General features: G+C 38.8%; 1 protein-coding gene and 1 pseudogene across 1 annotated transcript in view; one reads left to right on the top strand and one right to left on the bottom strand.

The window, feature by feature from the left end:
- LOC102468001 (zinc finger protein 25) overlaps positions 1-16,231 on the bottom strand; it is a 71,307-nt gene that overhangs the window by 5,738 nt on the left and 49,338 nt on the right. The gene's annotated exons all lie outside the window — the stretch shown is intronic.
- Positions 12,012-13,858, top strand: LOC102500401 (TGF-beta-activated kinase 1 and MAP3K7-binding protein 2 pseudogene; annotated as a pseudogene).

Below are 16,231 nucleotides of genomic sequence, written 5' to 3'. Positions count from 1 at the left end.
GATTACAAAGGGATTTTGTATTTAAATACTTAACCTAATTCAATAAAGTATTTCAAATGCATGCTGTTAATTACTTATAGGTTGAAGTGTGTCTACAGGAATCTTTATACTGCTGTTGTGCATTCAAAAAAACTGATAGTATCCACATAAAGATGAATACCACCCATTCACTAAAGCACAGAGCACAAATAACAAGAGGCCAAAAGAAGTGACATATTAAACGACCAGATTTACAGTTTAACAGCGATCCAAGATTGCAAACTCTTAAAAGATATGAAAGGGTTAAAACCAGGTTGAGACATGACTGCCTATGTTAGGCCATAGAGAAGTAAGAATACAGAATAGGGAACTCATCCTACCAAAAAAAATAATTTAAAAAAAGGGCAGAAAAAAATTGGTGCTAATTTGTCTGGCACTGAATCAAAAAAGGAAATTAATTGAAAGTTTTCTGTATAAGCAGACATAGATATGGGTGCTAAAACTTAAAATTGTTTAAAAAAAAAACAAACTAAGCAGTAAACAGATTAATCTTGGGCACATCGTCTTTAAAGTTTTAGTAGCCAAATATTTAGGAAGCAGCAGAAATTCAGGTGATAACTGAAGCTATTCTAATCAATGAAAGTGAACCTGAGGTCAACTGGTAGGTTCAAAGAGAATTCAAGATTGGGGACAAAAGTATGAAATCTCAAAAACACTAATATTTACTGATAGAGTAAGAGAATCAGATCATAAAAAATAAAAACAATATTATTAAAAAGTTAAGTATACAGATCATGTGTTTGCTAGGGTGTACAGATGGAAGTGCAAAATCACCACTAATGGGATATGTTCAAAACATAATTCCTCCTCTTCCGTTTCTCCCTCCTTTCAGGATTTAAGCTATGCATGCACACGTGCCTAGTGTGGTTTTCTAGCTGCTGGATCCAGGAACCAAGACAAGCAATTGGTCATGTGGGATCCAGTTGTCTTAATCTTCATTCCATGGGCTGGTCTAAATTTTTACCATTTACTCTTTTATGGTTTTTTGTTTGTTTTGTTTTGTTTTGTTTTGTTTTTTGTACTTAAAAGCTTTTTGTTTCTTTGTTTTGTTTTTTTAAGACAGATTTTTGGTAAAGGGCATGTGAATTCACCAGAGAGCCAGAGAGACAGCAAGAAATAAACCCCCGGGGTGATGGCCACAATGCAATCCCTTCTCCATTTTCCGCTCAGGATCTTGGACATGCATGCACAGGCATCCAGCATGAGGTTTAAGCCACTGGGACCAGGTCTTAACACAGTTAACTATGTGGGAGTCCAGAAACATAACCACTACACCATCTGCTGGTCCCAATTTTTACCATTTACTCTAGAAATAAGAAAAAAGACACAATGTTAATATATTTTATAATAGTCACAGTTCTGTCAAAAGAAATTCTATGTTCCATCTACAGAGGAAATATATAGAAATATAATTGATTATATTAAATATCTTCAATAATAGATTTAGGATGTTGTTGTTTAACACAGTACATATATATCTCCGAGTAAAAGACAATACCACAGTTAATAGAGAAACACTGAAGGATAAGGAAGTTCTACCACAATAACTAATAAATAAATGGCAGGTACTACTGAACTGAAATTAAAGAAATTTTCATTTCTATTCTGAATTTCTTCAGTAGTTTTGAAGTTGTTCAGGGGTAAATTATATAGTTTATATCTTTTCGTGAATTTTTTAAAGCTCTATTTGAGTTCTCTCTGTATGTGTCTCACTAGTCAGCACACACACTATGTAGCAAAAATTTCATAAATAAATAAAATAAATAAATGGTAAAAATTTAGAATGGCCGATGGAATGAAGGTTAAGGTAGCTAGTTCCCACATGGCCAATTGCATAGCTGACTGCAGTATTAAAACATTGGAACTGGCACTGGAGGGGCAGGGGGCAGGAGGAAAAGCAAGTGGTGTGGTGATTAAGGTGATGGATTGCCACATATACCACCATTGTTCAAGTTCCATATGTGACCTGGCAGCCTTTTTTTTTTTTTTTTTTTTTTTTTTTTGGAGAGAGATTCACTGGCGCATGCGCTCGCCAGACGGACAGAGACATTAGAGACAGAAAGCGAGAAATCACCCCCCAGGGGGGATGGTCACGCTGCAATCCCTTCTCCTCCATTCTCTCAGGATCTTGGGCATGCACACACACACGCCTGGCGTGAGTTTTAAGCCACCGGGTCCGGGACGCGAACCGCGGTCGACTACGTGGGAGTCCAGCAACGTAGCCATTACACTAACTGCTGGTTCCCGCAGCTTCCTTTCTGACGTCAACTCCACACCACCCAGGGAGAGTACAGCACTATAATAAATTCAATAATAATAATAATATTTAAATAATCATTTTAGAGAGAGAGACAGAGGGAGGGAGAGTGAGTGAATGAGTGAGCACCAGGAGATGCATGAAGGTTAATGAAGCTGGATCTCAAGTGACTGACTGCAATTTGAGTCCCCCACCTGGAGACTTGAAAATCACACCATTTCATGTGCATGCATACCCAAAATACTGATGGGAGAATGGAGGAAAAGGGATTGCAGTGTGGCCATGCACCCTTCCCCCAGGGGGTAATTATTCACTTTTCTTCTCTCTCACTCTGGTGAATGATTGCACCCTATCACAAAAACTTAAAAAAAAAAAAAAGTGTAAAAAGCATCAGAGGCTATACTGTATTAAAAAGATTCACCAAGAAGATATAAAAATCACAAATCTTAATGAACCCAACATCAGAAATGAAGACTGCTAGATATGAACACAGAATGCTTGTGACATACTAATTCGAGGACACTTCAACACCCTATTTTCACCACTATACAGAGATCGTTCATACAAAAATAAATAAATAAATACCAGACACAGAAGATAAATGATACCATAAACAAAATAGACTAATCCACAACTATAGAAAATTTCACCCAAAACATCAAATTACACATTTTTCTCATCTATACCATAAACCAAATGAACTATTCAACAACTACAGAACATTTCACCCAAAGCATCAAAATACACATTTTTTCTCAGCTACACGGAATATTTTTGAAGACTGATCACTTAATAGAGAACAAAACAAGTCTTTAAAATTTAAAAGATCAGAAATTATATATAGCAACATTCCTATTGCTATATATAAGTAAATTAAGCATCAAAAGAGCTTTCAAAAATTCACAAATATGTAAAACTATATACTTTACCCCTGAACAATTTCAAAACAAATGAAGTTAATAAAAATTAAAATTTCTTTTTTTTCCTTTAAATTTATTTATTTACATTCGTTCACTATACATCATCACAGCAAACAAGATGGATTTCTCATCCAGAATACACTGTATTTTGGCTCAATGGCATCAACATACATGTTCTTGTCAAAAAACAATTTTCCATTTCCTATTTCCTGTATATTATGATATTTTTGCCATTCTTTTTTTTCCCCAGAGGTTTTTGTTATAGGGCACGTGCACTCACCAGAGAGAAAGAGACAGAGAGACAGAAAGCGAGAAATCACCCCCCGAGGGGATGGCCACGCCACAATCCCTTCTCCTCCATTCTCCTCTTGAGATCTTGGGCACACACACACACATGCGCCCAGCATGGGTTTTAAGCCACCAGGTCCAGGACACGAACCGTGTTTGACTACGTGGGAGTCCAGTGACATAGCCATTATGCTAACTGCTGGTCCCTATTTTTGCCATTCTTGATTGCCTATCTCTCAGCATCTGCCCTGTCCCACCCTCCTCCCACACTGTCTCTGGTATCCATGGTTGCTTTCTATGCCTTTCCCCCCATTTCATTTACTCACTAAAGAACTTAATCTAAATATTTCCAATAGCAAGCACAGCTGATATATACATATCCATGAACACAAGTCTGACCCTAGGCATAAATCTCAGTTAGTAGAATGAACATATAACAAAGTGGCACCCACCTGGGACTATATAGCTTATTGCAAACCTCAAATATGTCCTTTTATTTTAATTTCATGAAAAATAGTTTTCATGATTTTTTTTCTCTTGAAATTTTTTTAATTAATCCCCTAATCATCATCAGAGCATACACACACACACACACATGCACACATATATACATAAAACTATATATATATTTATTTACCCCTGTGTTTGACCCTCTACCCTTTCCCACCCTCCTCTCACACTGTCTCTGGTGTCTACAGTTGTCTTCCATTCCTTTTCCCTCCATATTTTCTTGATCATACAATTTCTTAAATAATCTAACTACTTTCAATAGCAAGTTCAGCTGGTAATTTCAATTGGTAAGGAAATTTCTTTAAAACTCAAAGCTTGGAAACAAGTTAGTATCATGATCAAATAGCAGGTACATGAATCTATTGTCAGCTCAAGACAGGCCAAAAACTCTTAAAACCAGACAACAAAGCCTAGAAGAAAAGTAGCAATATTTTAGTCAAAAGTCACAGTATGCTATTTCACAGTTCAGTCTTATGTACTTCATCTTCTGTTGTGGTTCAATCTTCTAGATTGAATTCTGGGACATAATATTCAACTCCAGACTTGTCCCTACGATTAAGTTCACCACTCTCTTAGTTTTTGAACTCTTATTTGTGTGTGACTACATTTAATTTTCCTGACATAGCACTCCCTTGAGAACTTCTTGGAGATTTGGTCTGGTGCTGGTAAATTCTTTCAGGTTTTGTTTAATTGAGAATGTTCTTGTCTTTTCTTCCCATATGAAGAACAATTTTGCCGGATACAGTATTCTCGGTTGTAATTGCTTTTCCCTTAATACTTTGAATATATTTTCCCATTCTCTCCTTGGCTCGCATTGTTTCTGATGACAGGTCTACTGTTAGTCTGGTGGGATATCCTTTGTAGGTAACTTGCTGTTTCTCTCTTGCCAATCTTAGTATCTTGTCTTTGTCTGCGGTTTTAGTCAGTCTGGCTATAAGGTGTCTTGGAGAAGATCTTCTTGGGTTGATTCTATTTGGGGTCCTTTGTATTTCTTGGCATTGGATCTTTGAGTGCCTCTCTAGGTTTGGAAATTTTTCTTGCAGGATTTCATGGAATAGATTATCAATGCCCTTATGAGTCTCTTCACCTTCTGGGATGCCAATTATCTGATTATCTGGATGTTTGATGATATCTAGTTCTCGCATATTATTCTCAAATTTGGGGGCAATTTTTTCAGTCTTCATGGTGAATTATTCTAGGCCAGCAATTTTCTCTTTGACGTCTGAGATTCTATTTTCTGTATGAGCTCATCTACTTTTAATATTTTCAAGAGATATTTTGACTTCCTGTAGTATAGTCTTTAACAGTTCCATTTGATTCTTTTGTAAAGTGTGTAATTCCTCTTTCAGATCTTACATGAATTTCCTCACCTCCCAGCACTAGTCAGCTCCTTTCTCCATTCTCTTGTGCAGTTCATTGTCTCTGTTCTCTTCCATCTCTGTTAGCTTCGCCATTATGAATGTTCCAATTTTTTATCAGACATATCCATGATTTCCGTTGAACTGTCTGTGGGTGAAGCGGAGCCATTCTTTTCCCTTGGGGGAGAGGTATTTTCTTGCTTTCCCATATTTCTTGCGGTCCTGCAGTGATTTCTAGTCATCTGATAGAAAAGTGTGTTTCTTCCCAAACTTGAAGTTCAATCTGGGCATCCAGGAGCATGCAGAAAAGGAAACAGAGAGAGAAAAACAACAGCAACAAAAAAAAATCAAGAAACAGAGAAAAAGACAAAAAAAAAAAAAAAAAGGAAAAATTAGAAAACTGCGCTGTGCACAAGCACCACAGGAAATCAGTAGTTCTCAGTAGCCATGAAGGGGTCTCCTGTGGCCTGTGCCCTTGCCTTTCCTGGGTTAGGGGGAAGTGCAAGAGGGGATTATTAGCAAGATAAAGGGAAAGGAGGGTCCAAGAGCCCAGAAACTGCTTAACTTTAAAAAGTTTAAAAAGAAAAAATTACAAAAAAAAATGAGAAGACAGAGACAAAGACAGAGGGAGAGAGAGAGAAAGACAGATACAGAGACAAGAGGCTGCAGTCTTCTTTCTACCATGCAAGTTTGAGGGCTGGAGGCTGAATTATCAGTGGAAAAATCTGCATTTCTCCTAGTCTCCTGAAATCACTAGTTCTCAGTAGCCATGAAGGGATCTTTTGTGGCCTGTGCCCTTGCCTTTCCATGCGTTTTTGAGGACTGGAGGCTGAATTATCAGTGGAAAAATCTGCATTTCTCCTAGTCTCCTGAAACTACTAGTTCTCAATAGCTATGAAGGGGGTCTTCTGTCATTAAAATTTCTTGAAACAAATAATGAAATCACAACTCTCCAGACATTTTTGGGACACATAAAAAGCCCTTATAAGAGACAAGTCTATAGCAATTAGTGTTCACACTCACACATTTAAAGAAATGACAAATAATCTAATGACCTATCTCAGCAAACTGAAAAAGTGACAATAATATATCCCAAAAGTATTAATAGTAAATAATAAAGATTAAATCAGACATAAATAAAACAGGGAATAAAATAACAACTGAGGGCTAGCCAGGTGGCATCGTGATTAAGGTGGCTGGAATCTACATGGCTGACTGCATGACTTGAGTCCTAGAACTGGTATTCACTGGGTGCATATGTGTGCATGCCCAAAATCTCAAGTGGAGATAAAGAGGAAGGAATTGAGGTGTGGCCACCCCCCAGGAGGAGTAATTTTTCATTTCCACCTCAGCCCTTGTCTCTCTCCAGAAAATGCACACACCCTATACCAAAGACCAAAAAAAAAAAAAGGACAAAATACTTGTGTTTTGAGAAAATAAACTCAACAAACCTTCAAGTAGAGAAAGCAAAGTAAAAGAAAAACACAGAGAAAGTAAGCATGAAAAATATATTACCACAGACATCACAGAACTATAACAAATCATTGTAGAATGCTTTAAGAGACTATATGCCAACAAACTAAATAACCTACAGGAAACAGACTAATTTCTGGACACATAAGATAAACCTGGATTGTGACCAGCAGACGGCTAGACTTCACTGGACTCCCACATGCCGACTGCAGTTCAAGTCCCAGACCAAGAAGCTTGAAACTCATACCAGGCATATGTGCATGCATGTCCAAAATCCCGAGAAGGGAGAAGGGATTGTGGCATGGCCATCTCCCCTGGGGAGGGGCATGATTCTCACTTTGTATCTCTCTCTGTAGCAAGCACATGTGCCCTAAAGGAAAAAAATAATAATATATACCTGAATCAAACCAAGGCGAAATCGAAAGCCTAAATAGAACAAGCAGCAGCAATGGAACTTAATAATATTCTCTGAACAAAGAAGGCCCCAGTCCCAAAAATAGTTTTACTTTTAAATTCTACCAAAAAAATATTACCATTATTATTATAATTATTATTTAGTTTTATTGCTCTAAGGTTTGTATGCTTGTGGAAGACAGGGGCAAGGGGAAGAAACAGAGAGAAGGGAGAGAATATGAGAAATCACACACGGACACACACAGACACAACTGGGGAGATGGCATGTCGCAATCTCTTTACCTTCATTCTCCTCTTAAGATTTTAGCCATGGGGAACCAGCAGTTAGTGTAATGGCTATGTCGCTGGACTCCCACGTAGTTGACCACGGTTCGCGTCCCAGACCCGGTGGCTTAAAACTCACGCTGGGCGCACATGCATGCGTGCCCAAGATCCTGAGAGGAGAATGGAGGAGAAGGGATTGCGGCATGACCATCTCCCCTTGGGGGTGATTTCTCATTTTCTGTCTCTATGTCTCTGTCTGTCTGGCGAGCGCACGCGCCCTATAGCAAAAACCTCTCAAAAAAAAAAAAAAAAGATTTTAGACATGCAGAGACTCATGGCCAGTGTGTCTCTAAAGCCACTGGGTCCAGGACTGAAAGTGCCACATTGGCCATGTGGCATTAACCACACCACTTGGCTGTCCCTCTACAAATCTTTTTTAAAGAAGAATTAACACCAATTCTCATCAAACTACTTCTAAAAATCCAAATGGAAGGAAACCTTCCAAATTCGTTTTCTGAAGCTGACACCTTGATACCAAAAGCAGACAAAGACACAACCAACAATATACTATGGGCTGATATCCTTGATAAATATAGATGCAAGAATCCTCAGTAAAACATTTGGAAATGGAATGCAACAGCACATTAAAAAGTTTAATTTTTAATTAAAATTAAACAAATAGAAGAAATTATTTACAAAAAAACCCTCAGATACAGCATGAATATATAAAGAACTAAAGCAGCTGACTCATAAAAATACTAATGATACAATTTTTAAATGAGCTATTGGTCCAAACATAAAACTCTAAAAGACATGTGAATGGACACAAAGTATATGAAGAAATGTCAACCTCACTTATAATAAGAGAAATGCAAATCCAAAGCACACCAAAGTATACAGAAGTCCAGTCAGAAAGGCTATCATCAAAAAGTACTGGGGAGTTGTTAAAAGGGAGCCCTCCAAAAAATAATCAATCCAGTTAAAAGATGGGAAGATAAACTGAACATAAAACTCTCTAAGTAAGACATACAAATGGCCAAAAAACATATGAAAACATATGATAACATTCTTATCATAAGAGAAATGTAAATCAAAGCCACAATGAGATATCACTTAAACCCATTCAGAATGGCTAATTTTTTTTTAAATGGTAAATGCTGGCAAGACTGTGGTGAAAAGGGAACTCTCTTATACTGTTGGTAGGAATGTAAATTAGCACAAACACTGTGGAGTACAATACAGAGGTTCCTCAGAAACCAACAAATAGAACTACCATATACCTAATAATTCCACTCTTATGTATTTACCCAAAGGATAGGAAAATCCTCATTCAGAAAAACACTTGCATATCTATGTATATTGTAGCATTATTTACAATTGTTAGGACATGGAATCAATCCAAATGTCCAAAAATAGACAAGTATATTTTTTAAAAGAAGCCACATAAATACTCTAAGGAATATTATTCAGGCATAAAGATAAAAGAGACCCTGACATTTCATAACAAATAGACACATGAATGACTTAATGCTAATTAAAGGAAGAAGGACTATGAAAGACAGACTTGATATGCCCCCACTTAAAATATATTTAACATCTGTGCTCTACAGCAGAAATTTAAAGACTGAAAGGTATAATAGCAGGGAGGGCAACTGTGGGTAGCAGAGATAATGGGTGGGGGCATAACAGGGGATAGGTAATAGGAAGGGAGGAAAATGGGAAAAAATAATTTAACTGACACAAAAATGAACTAGTTGCTGATGACAAGGTATAGGATAATGTCTTTGTCTCGATTAATACACATTGTATCCATGCTGGGAAAAAAAAATACATGGTTTGCACACAGTAAAGTAAGGTAAAGTAAAGAAAAATAAAGCAAAATAAAAGAAAGTAAAATTATTTTTAAAAAGAAAGGAACCCTCCTGCATTGTTTGTGGGAATGTAAATTAATACAGTCACTGTGGAAAACAATTATGGAGTCATCGCAAAAATTTACAACTAGAACTACTATATGATCCATGAAACCCACTTCTCAGTATTTACCCAAAGGACAAGAAATTAAGAGACACTCCATATCCATGTTCATTGCAGTATTCACAATAGTTAAGACAAATAATCAGATTAAGTGTTGAACAACTAATAAACACAGTAAAACAATGTGGCAGGAAGGCAAAGGGAGGGAGGGAGGGAGGAAGGAAGCAGGAAGCCTCAGCTGAGGATCATGGAGTGCCTATGCCCAGCCAAGTTTTGTTTTGTGGAGGAGTCCAACCTGGTGAGGCCCCAGGATCTATTTTGAGCCTTTGACCTTTGAGCACAGCTTTGGTCAGCTCAGCAGGTTGGCAAAGCCGCTGCTGTACACCCCGACCTATGAACAAAGCTTGGATTGACTCAGCATGTTGGCAAGGCCGCTTATTGTATGCTCCAGAGACTGGTAGCCTTGCTGGGAAGCGACCCCCCTGATTCCCTGATATATTACTATAAAAGAATTACATAGCTCTCTACTACATCCTGAGTATATAATAAGATTTCCTGAAAGTCCCCCGACAGCTCCCCTTTGCCCTGACTATCTACTGTTAATTACCATGCTTCATCACTGCGGTCACAATGGAGGGTGTGCTGAATTACATCTAGACAGAAATCATCTTGACTTTTGGAAGGTCCTTCAAGACACATTTAACATAAGCTTAAAAATCACCTTTTAGGCCAAAACTGGCCCAGGACACTCCTGCCCCATCATAGCTAATGTTCTAACAAAATACATAACAGTGGTGCCACAGGCACAATAGAATGCTTAGGTATACCACAAACACACTTTAAAGTTCTTCATTAACTTGTTAGTCACTTTATCGCCAGTTGAAAAAGCTGTTTAAAGTATCCCCGCCCTCACCAAGTGAACAATAGCTTCACTCCTTTAAAATAGATAAATACATTAGGATTCCTTAAATTAAGTTTTAGATCCCTATAAAATTATATATCATTCATTATTGAGATCCATAAGAACTAATATCTATACTTGAGATTTCCTTTTCTTAGCATTGTGCTCAGTAATCACAGGATGGCTGCTGCCGCATCAGCTGATAATTATCTCTCTGCTCGCTGGAGCTGCTTTCCTGAAACCGCATTCCATGAAGTTTCTGAAGACCTGCCTACATCAAACAATTGCTGAACTGTAATAGACCCACCCTTAATCCAACCCTGAATGGAATCTATGTTCCCTATTGCTAATACTTTATGAACTGATAATTAGAACACGTAGCCCCTCACCCATTTACTTGCATGTATCACATTTTCAATAAAAAGGCACAATGATTCCTAGCAGTTGTCACTCTACAGAGAGCACTCTCTGGGGGTGTCCGACTGAGGACGTGCATGAAAAAGGCACCAAGGCCTCCATCTTTCCTTCCTGTGCCACCTCCGACAAGATAAACCACCCCACTGAGGCTGGACCCTGGCAGTTTTGTTTTGAAATTTTTGCAATATGATGCATGTGCTGGCTGGAGAGACAGAAAAAGAAAAAATCATCCCCAAGGAGACAGCCATACCACAATCCCTTGTCCTTCATTCTCCTCTTGGGGCTTTGGGCACACATGCACATACACCTGGTGTGAGTTTCAAACCAAGGGTTTAGGACTTGAACCAGTCAACCATGTGGGAGTCCAGTGTCTTAACTACTATGCCACCTGTTCACCTTTAGCTGTGGGCTCTTTAATTTTTTTTTCCTTTTTTTATCTGAAAGCTTTTGCCTATGGTGTGTGTGCTCACTAGAGACAGACAGACAGACAGACAGAAATGACCCATAGGAAGGAATCCCTTCTCCTTGATTCTCTTCCTGGGATCTTGAGCACACAGACACATGCGCCAGGCATGATTTTCAAGCCATTGGGCCTGGGACTGAAACCAGGGTTGGCCATGTGGGAGTCCAACAATATAACTGCTATACCATCTGCTGGCTCCCAGTAAGTTTTTTTGTTTTGTTTTTTTGTTTGTTTGTTTTTTTAAAATAGAGGTTTTACCTTGGGTGGGGAGTGTGCTCACTGGAAAGAAAGAGAAAAAGAAATCACCCACATGGGTTATGGCTACACTGTAATCCCTTCTCCATTTTCTTCCTGGGATCTTGGGCACACAAACACACGCACTTGACATGATTTTCAAGCCATTGGGTCTGGGACTGGAACCATGGTTGGCTATGTGGGAGTCCAACAACATAACTGCTATACCATCTGCTATCCCACAGTTTTTTTTTTTCTTTTTCCTTTTTTGGAAGAGGTTTTGCCTTGTGGGGGGGTGGGGTGGAGGTGTGCTCACGTGAGAGACAGAGAGGAAAAGTAAAAAATCACCCCCAAGGGGAGATGGCCATGCTGCAGCCCCTTCTCTCCATTCTCTTCCCAGGACCATGGACATGCGCACACGCACACGTGTGCATGCACACACACACACACACACCATGATTTTCAAGCCACTAGTCCAGGACTCAAATTGTAATCGGTCATGTGGGAGTCTAGCAATGTAACAACTATACTGTTACAGTTTTCTTTTGCCCATAGCTAATATAACATTCAGAATATTTCAACAGGACCTAAAAAACACCAAATTGAAATCAAACTTGAACCCCTACAAAGAAACAGTTCTTCAAAATTGCATCCTTTCAAACCTTGAACCTCTAGCAGTTCCTCTTCAGTCAATAACAAGACCTTAAATAGAAATCAGTCCCATTTACATAGCTACCAGTCCCCCCAATTCTAACAAAGTGATGTCCTATAGTTAGTCTAAAGTCTATATTTCAGCTAATGCCACCACAAAGAACATGTCATGTGCAGCCCAAACTCTCTATATCCATGAACTCTGGAGAATCTACTGCCTCCAAAAATACGTCTGGGCAAGTCAGCATGGGTCCGGCCTTTATTCATCACAACTCTCTCAAAAGTCAATCAATATTGGGACCAGCAGTTAACGTAATGGCTATGCTGCTAGACTCCCATGCAGTCAACCACGGTTCGTGTCCTGGACCCGGTGGCTTAAAACTCACACTGGATGTGTGTGCATGTGTGCCCAAGATTCCGAGAGGAGAATGGAGGAGAAGGGATTGTGGCGTGGCCATCCCACCTGGGGGGTGAATTCTTGCTTTCTGTCTCTCTGTCTCTGTTGGGCAAGTGCACGCACCCTATAGCAAAAACCTCTCCAAAAAAAAGGTCAATCAATATTTAATAGCTCCACAACTTCCAGTGGTTGTTATTCAATCCAATATGAAATACACTTTCAAAATTACTGTTTCCCCCAATAAACCACCTGCAGTTTCACCAGGGGTGCTATTCCCTACTTTTGAACTTACAAATCTAAACCATCCTGATTAATTATGTAAAAATAGAATATACCGCACCTCATGGACCCGATCTTAGGACATGTGGCTAGAATAAGTGAAGCAGGGAAATTGAGTATGGGATCTGATGAAGCTGCCTATACACAAGCTCTACTGGTATACCCGAAAGCCAGAATGGAACATCTTCAAACAGGACTTAAGATTCAAAAGAGAAAGCTGAACAAACTACAATCTGAGGTCAATAAAATAGAAAATAATCTAACTTGAAGATACCTGGGAACCAGCAGTTAGCGTAATGGCTATGTTGCTGGACTCCCACGTAGTCGACCGCGGTTCGCGTCCCGGACCCGGTGGCTTAAAAACTCACGCCGGGCACGTGTGTGTGCGTGCCCAAGATCCCGAGAGGAGAATGGAGAAGAAGGGATTGCGGCGTGACCATCCCCCCTGGGGGGTGATTTCTCGCTTTCTGTCTCTATGTCTCTCTCTGTCTGTCTGGCGAGCGCACTCGCCCTACAGTGAAAATCTCTCCAAAAAAAAAAAAAAAAAAAAGATACCTGAAAAGATCAAATTCCAAGTCTCAATGCCTTCACTTGAAAAATGACAGCAGTTGAGATGTTGTAAAAGACATCACCAGATTGACAGTGACTACACAACCAAAAAAACTAATCTTTTTCAAAGCCAAGGACTACATTTTAATCCCAGTACTATTCATAAATTTTATGACAATACTGAATTTTAGGTTATGTGCCACCAAAACCGAAAGATCAAAGGTTCACCACTGAAACACCAAAGACTCAAGAAACAGATGGCAAGTATAGTGGAAATGTACTGCCTGTATCTTTCTGAACAATTCTACCTTAACCTACTATAAACAGTGTGAAATGTCAAGGTATTTCTGAGCCAAAGGTCCAATAACTTCTCTGTAACATTTAATTCATGAAACTAGCCTGTCACTGGAAAACGGTTTTAGGACAACATAAGATTCTGTCAGACTGAAGATGTGAAATGGCAGCACTGTGCGAATATAAAATGTCAACCCACAGAGCTAATAATACCTCAGTGTAATATCCTGGGTAGGTAAAATTCACTACAGGGAAGGTATAATAGCCTTTTGTTAATTTTTTTTTCCTTTTATTGATTAAGCATGGTCATATCCCCTTTAAGCCTTACCTGAGAGAAGCAATGCCTTAAAATTAAAAAAGCATTAATGACATGGAACTATACATAAAATAACCTTACTCTGTACTTTGTCCTCATAATTGCCAATGTTCAGTGAAGATGTACAGGTGCTGCAGTGAACTGCAGAGAGATATTGCAAGAATCATATCAAGAATTATTACACATATATGTCACACTACTCTTGACTGTAGCAGCAAGAGACACACAGTGTTTTGCCTTCCACAGTGAAGTGTGAAGCAAAAGATATGTTTAAACCATTGACAGAGCTTGCTTCATCTGCTTGGTGTCCCACAGAACTTTTACAAGAGATTACTGGGACAGTACATATTCAAATTCAGTAACAGCAGCAGTACCCAGAGTCTTTTGCTGGAGAGAAGTTTGTTTACTTTTTTAAATAATTTATTTCGTTTTATTTATGATTTTTTTTAAATTTGCTATAGGGTACATGTGCTTACCAGAAAGAGACAGAGACACAGAGAGAAAGAGAGGTAAGGAAAGTGAGAAAGCAAGCCACTAGGTCTAGAACTTCAATCACAGTTAGCCATGTCGGAGTTCAGTACATTAAACACCATGTCACCTACTAGTTCTGTTGGAGAGAAGTTTAAATGCTTTACTACTGGGGCAATTCATCCACAAACCTGACTTGGTGGGAGGGTTGTGTGTATTTATAAAAGAAGGCTAGTCATGCTTAGGACAACTGAAGAAACGCTGAGGAAAAAACGAAAAGCAAACTTGAACACTGAAGCAACCTCAAATATCTCTTTATTCTAATGACATATTTTTGTAAGGAAAATAAATACCCAGATGATTAGGAATGTATATAACTAAATGAAATGAGAAAAGACATACAGTGTGCATTTAAAAAGACAGAATAAGCCCTCCCAACCCAGGAGAGGCAAAGGGAACAGGCTTTCTTGAAGACACAGCCTCATGGATTCTGCAAAAAAATAGCCATTTTGGGAAAACAGAAATCAATACTTCCCACTGATAATCGGGCCTCCAGCACCCAAAACTCACGTGGAGAGGCAAAGGGAACAGGCTTTCTTAAAGACACAGCCTCATGGATTCTGCAAAAAAATAGCCATTTTGGGAAAACAGGAATCAAGACTTCCCACTGATAATCCGGCCTCCAGCACCCAAAACTCGCGTGGTAGGAAGACCCCATCCAGGCCTCCTGTCTCTGTACCTGTCTTTGTCTCTCTCTACCTCTGTCTCAGTCTCTGTCTCTTCTCATTCTTTTTTAATTTTTGCACTTTAGAATTTGACGCAGTGCGCAATTATTGTTTACTGAAATTTTTTTAAATGTTAATTTTTTTTTGTTTTATTGAAAAGTTTTTATCTCCATTTCTCCTTGTCGTTTTCTGTTTCTTGTTTTTTTGATGTCGCTGTTGTTTCTCTCTTTCTGTTTCCTTTTCTGCAAGCTTCTCAACACTCAGATTGAACTCCAAAGTTTTGAAGAAACTGACCATCAACCAGATGACTAGAAATCGCTGCAGGACCACAAGAAATATGGGAAAGCAGGAAAATATCTCTCCTCCAAGGGAAAAGGATAACCCGTCTTCATCCACACACAGTTCACGAGAATTCATGGAAATGTCTGATAAAGAATTCAGAACATTCATAATGGCAAAACTAACAGAGATGGAAGAGAAGAGAGACAATGAACTGCTGAAGAGGAAGGAGAAAGAAGTTGTTGAGTTCCAGGAGGTGAGGAAATTCATGCAAGATCTAAAAGAGGAATTTCATACTTTACAAAAGAATCAGATGGAACTGTTAGAGATGAAGGCTATAATACAGGAAGTCAAAATCTCCCTTGGAAGTATTAAAAGCAGACTAGATCATACAGAAAATAGAATCTCAGACATAGAAGAGAAAATTGCTAGCCTAGAAAAATCCACCACAAAGACTGAGAAAATGGCCCAAAAATGTGGGACTAATATACGAGAAATACTGGACACCATCAAACATCCAAACATCCGGATAAAAGGCATCCCAGAAGGTGAAGAGACTCATAAGGGCAATGATAATCTATTCCATGAAATCCTGCAAGAAAACTTTCCAAACCTAGAGAGCCACGCATAGATTCAGTCCCAAGAAATACAGAGGGCCTCAAATAGAATCAACCCAAGAAGATATTCTCCAAGACACAGTATAGCCGGATTGACCAAAATGACAGACAAAGACAAGATACTAAGATTGGCAAGAGAAAAAC

Source organism: Tupaia chinensis, unplaced genomic scaffold (genome assembly GCF_000334495.1).
Source record: "Tupaia chinensis unplaced genomic scaffold, TupChi_1.0 Scaffold142285_1, whole genome shotgun sequence".
In the NCBI taxonomy this organism is placed as follows: domain Eukaryota; kingdom Metazoa; phylum Chordata; class Mammalia; order Scandentia; family Tupaiidae; genus Tupaia; species Tupaia belangeri.
Note: the sequence above shows the minus strand (reverse complement) of the source record. Positions and strands in the feature narration are given on the sequence as shown.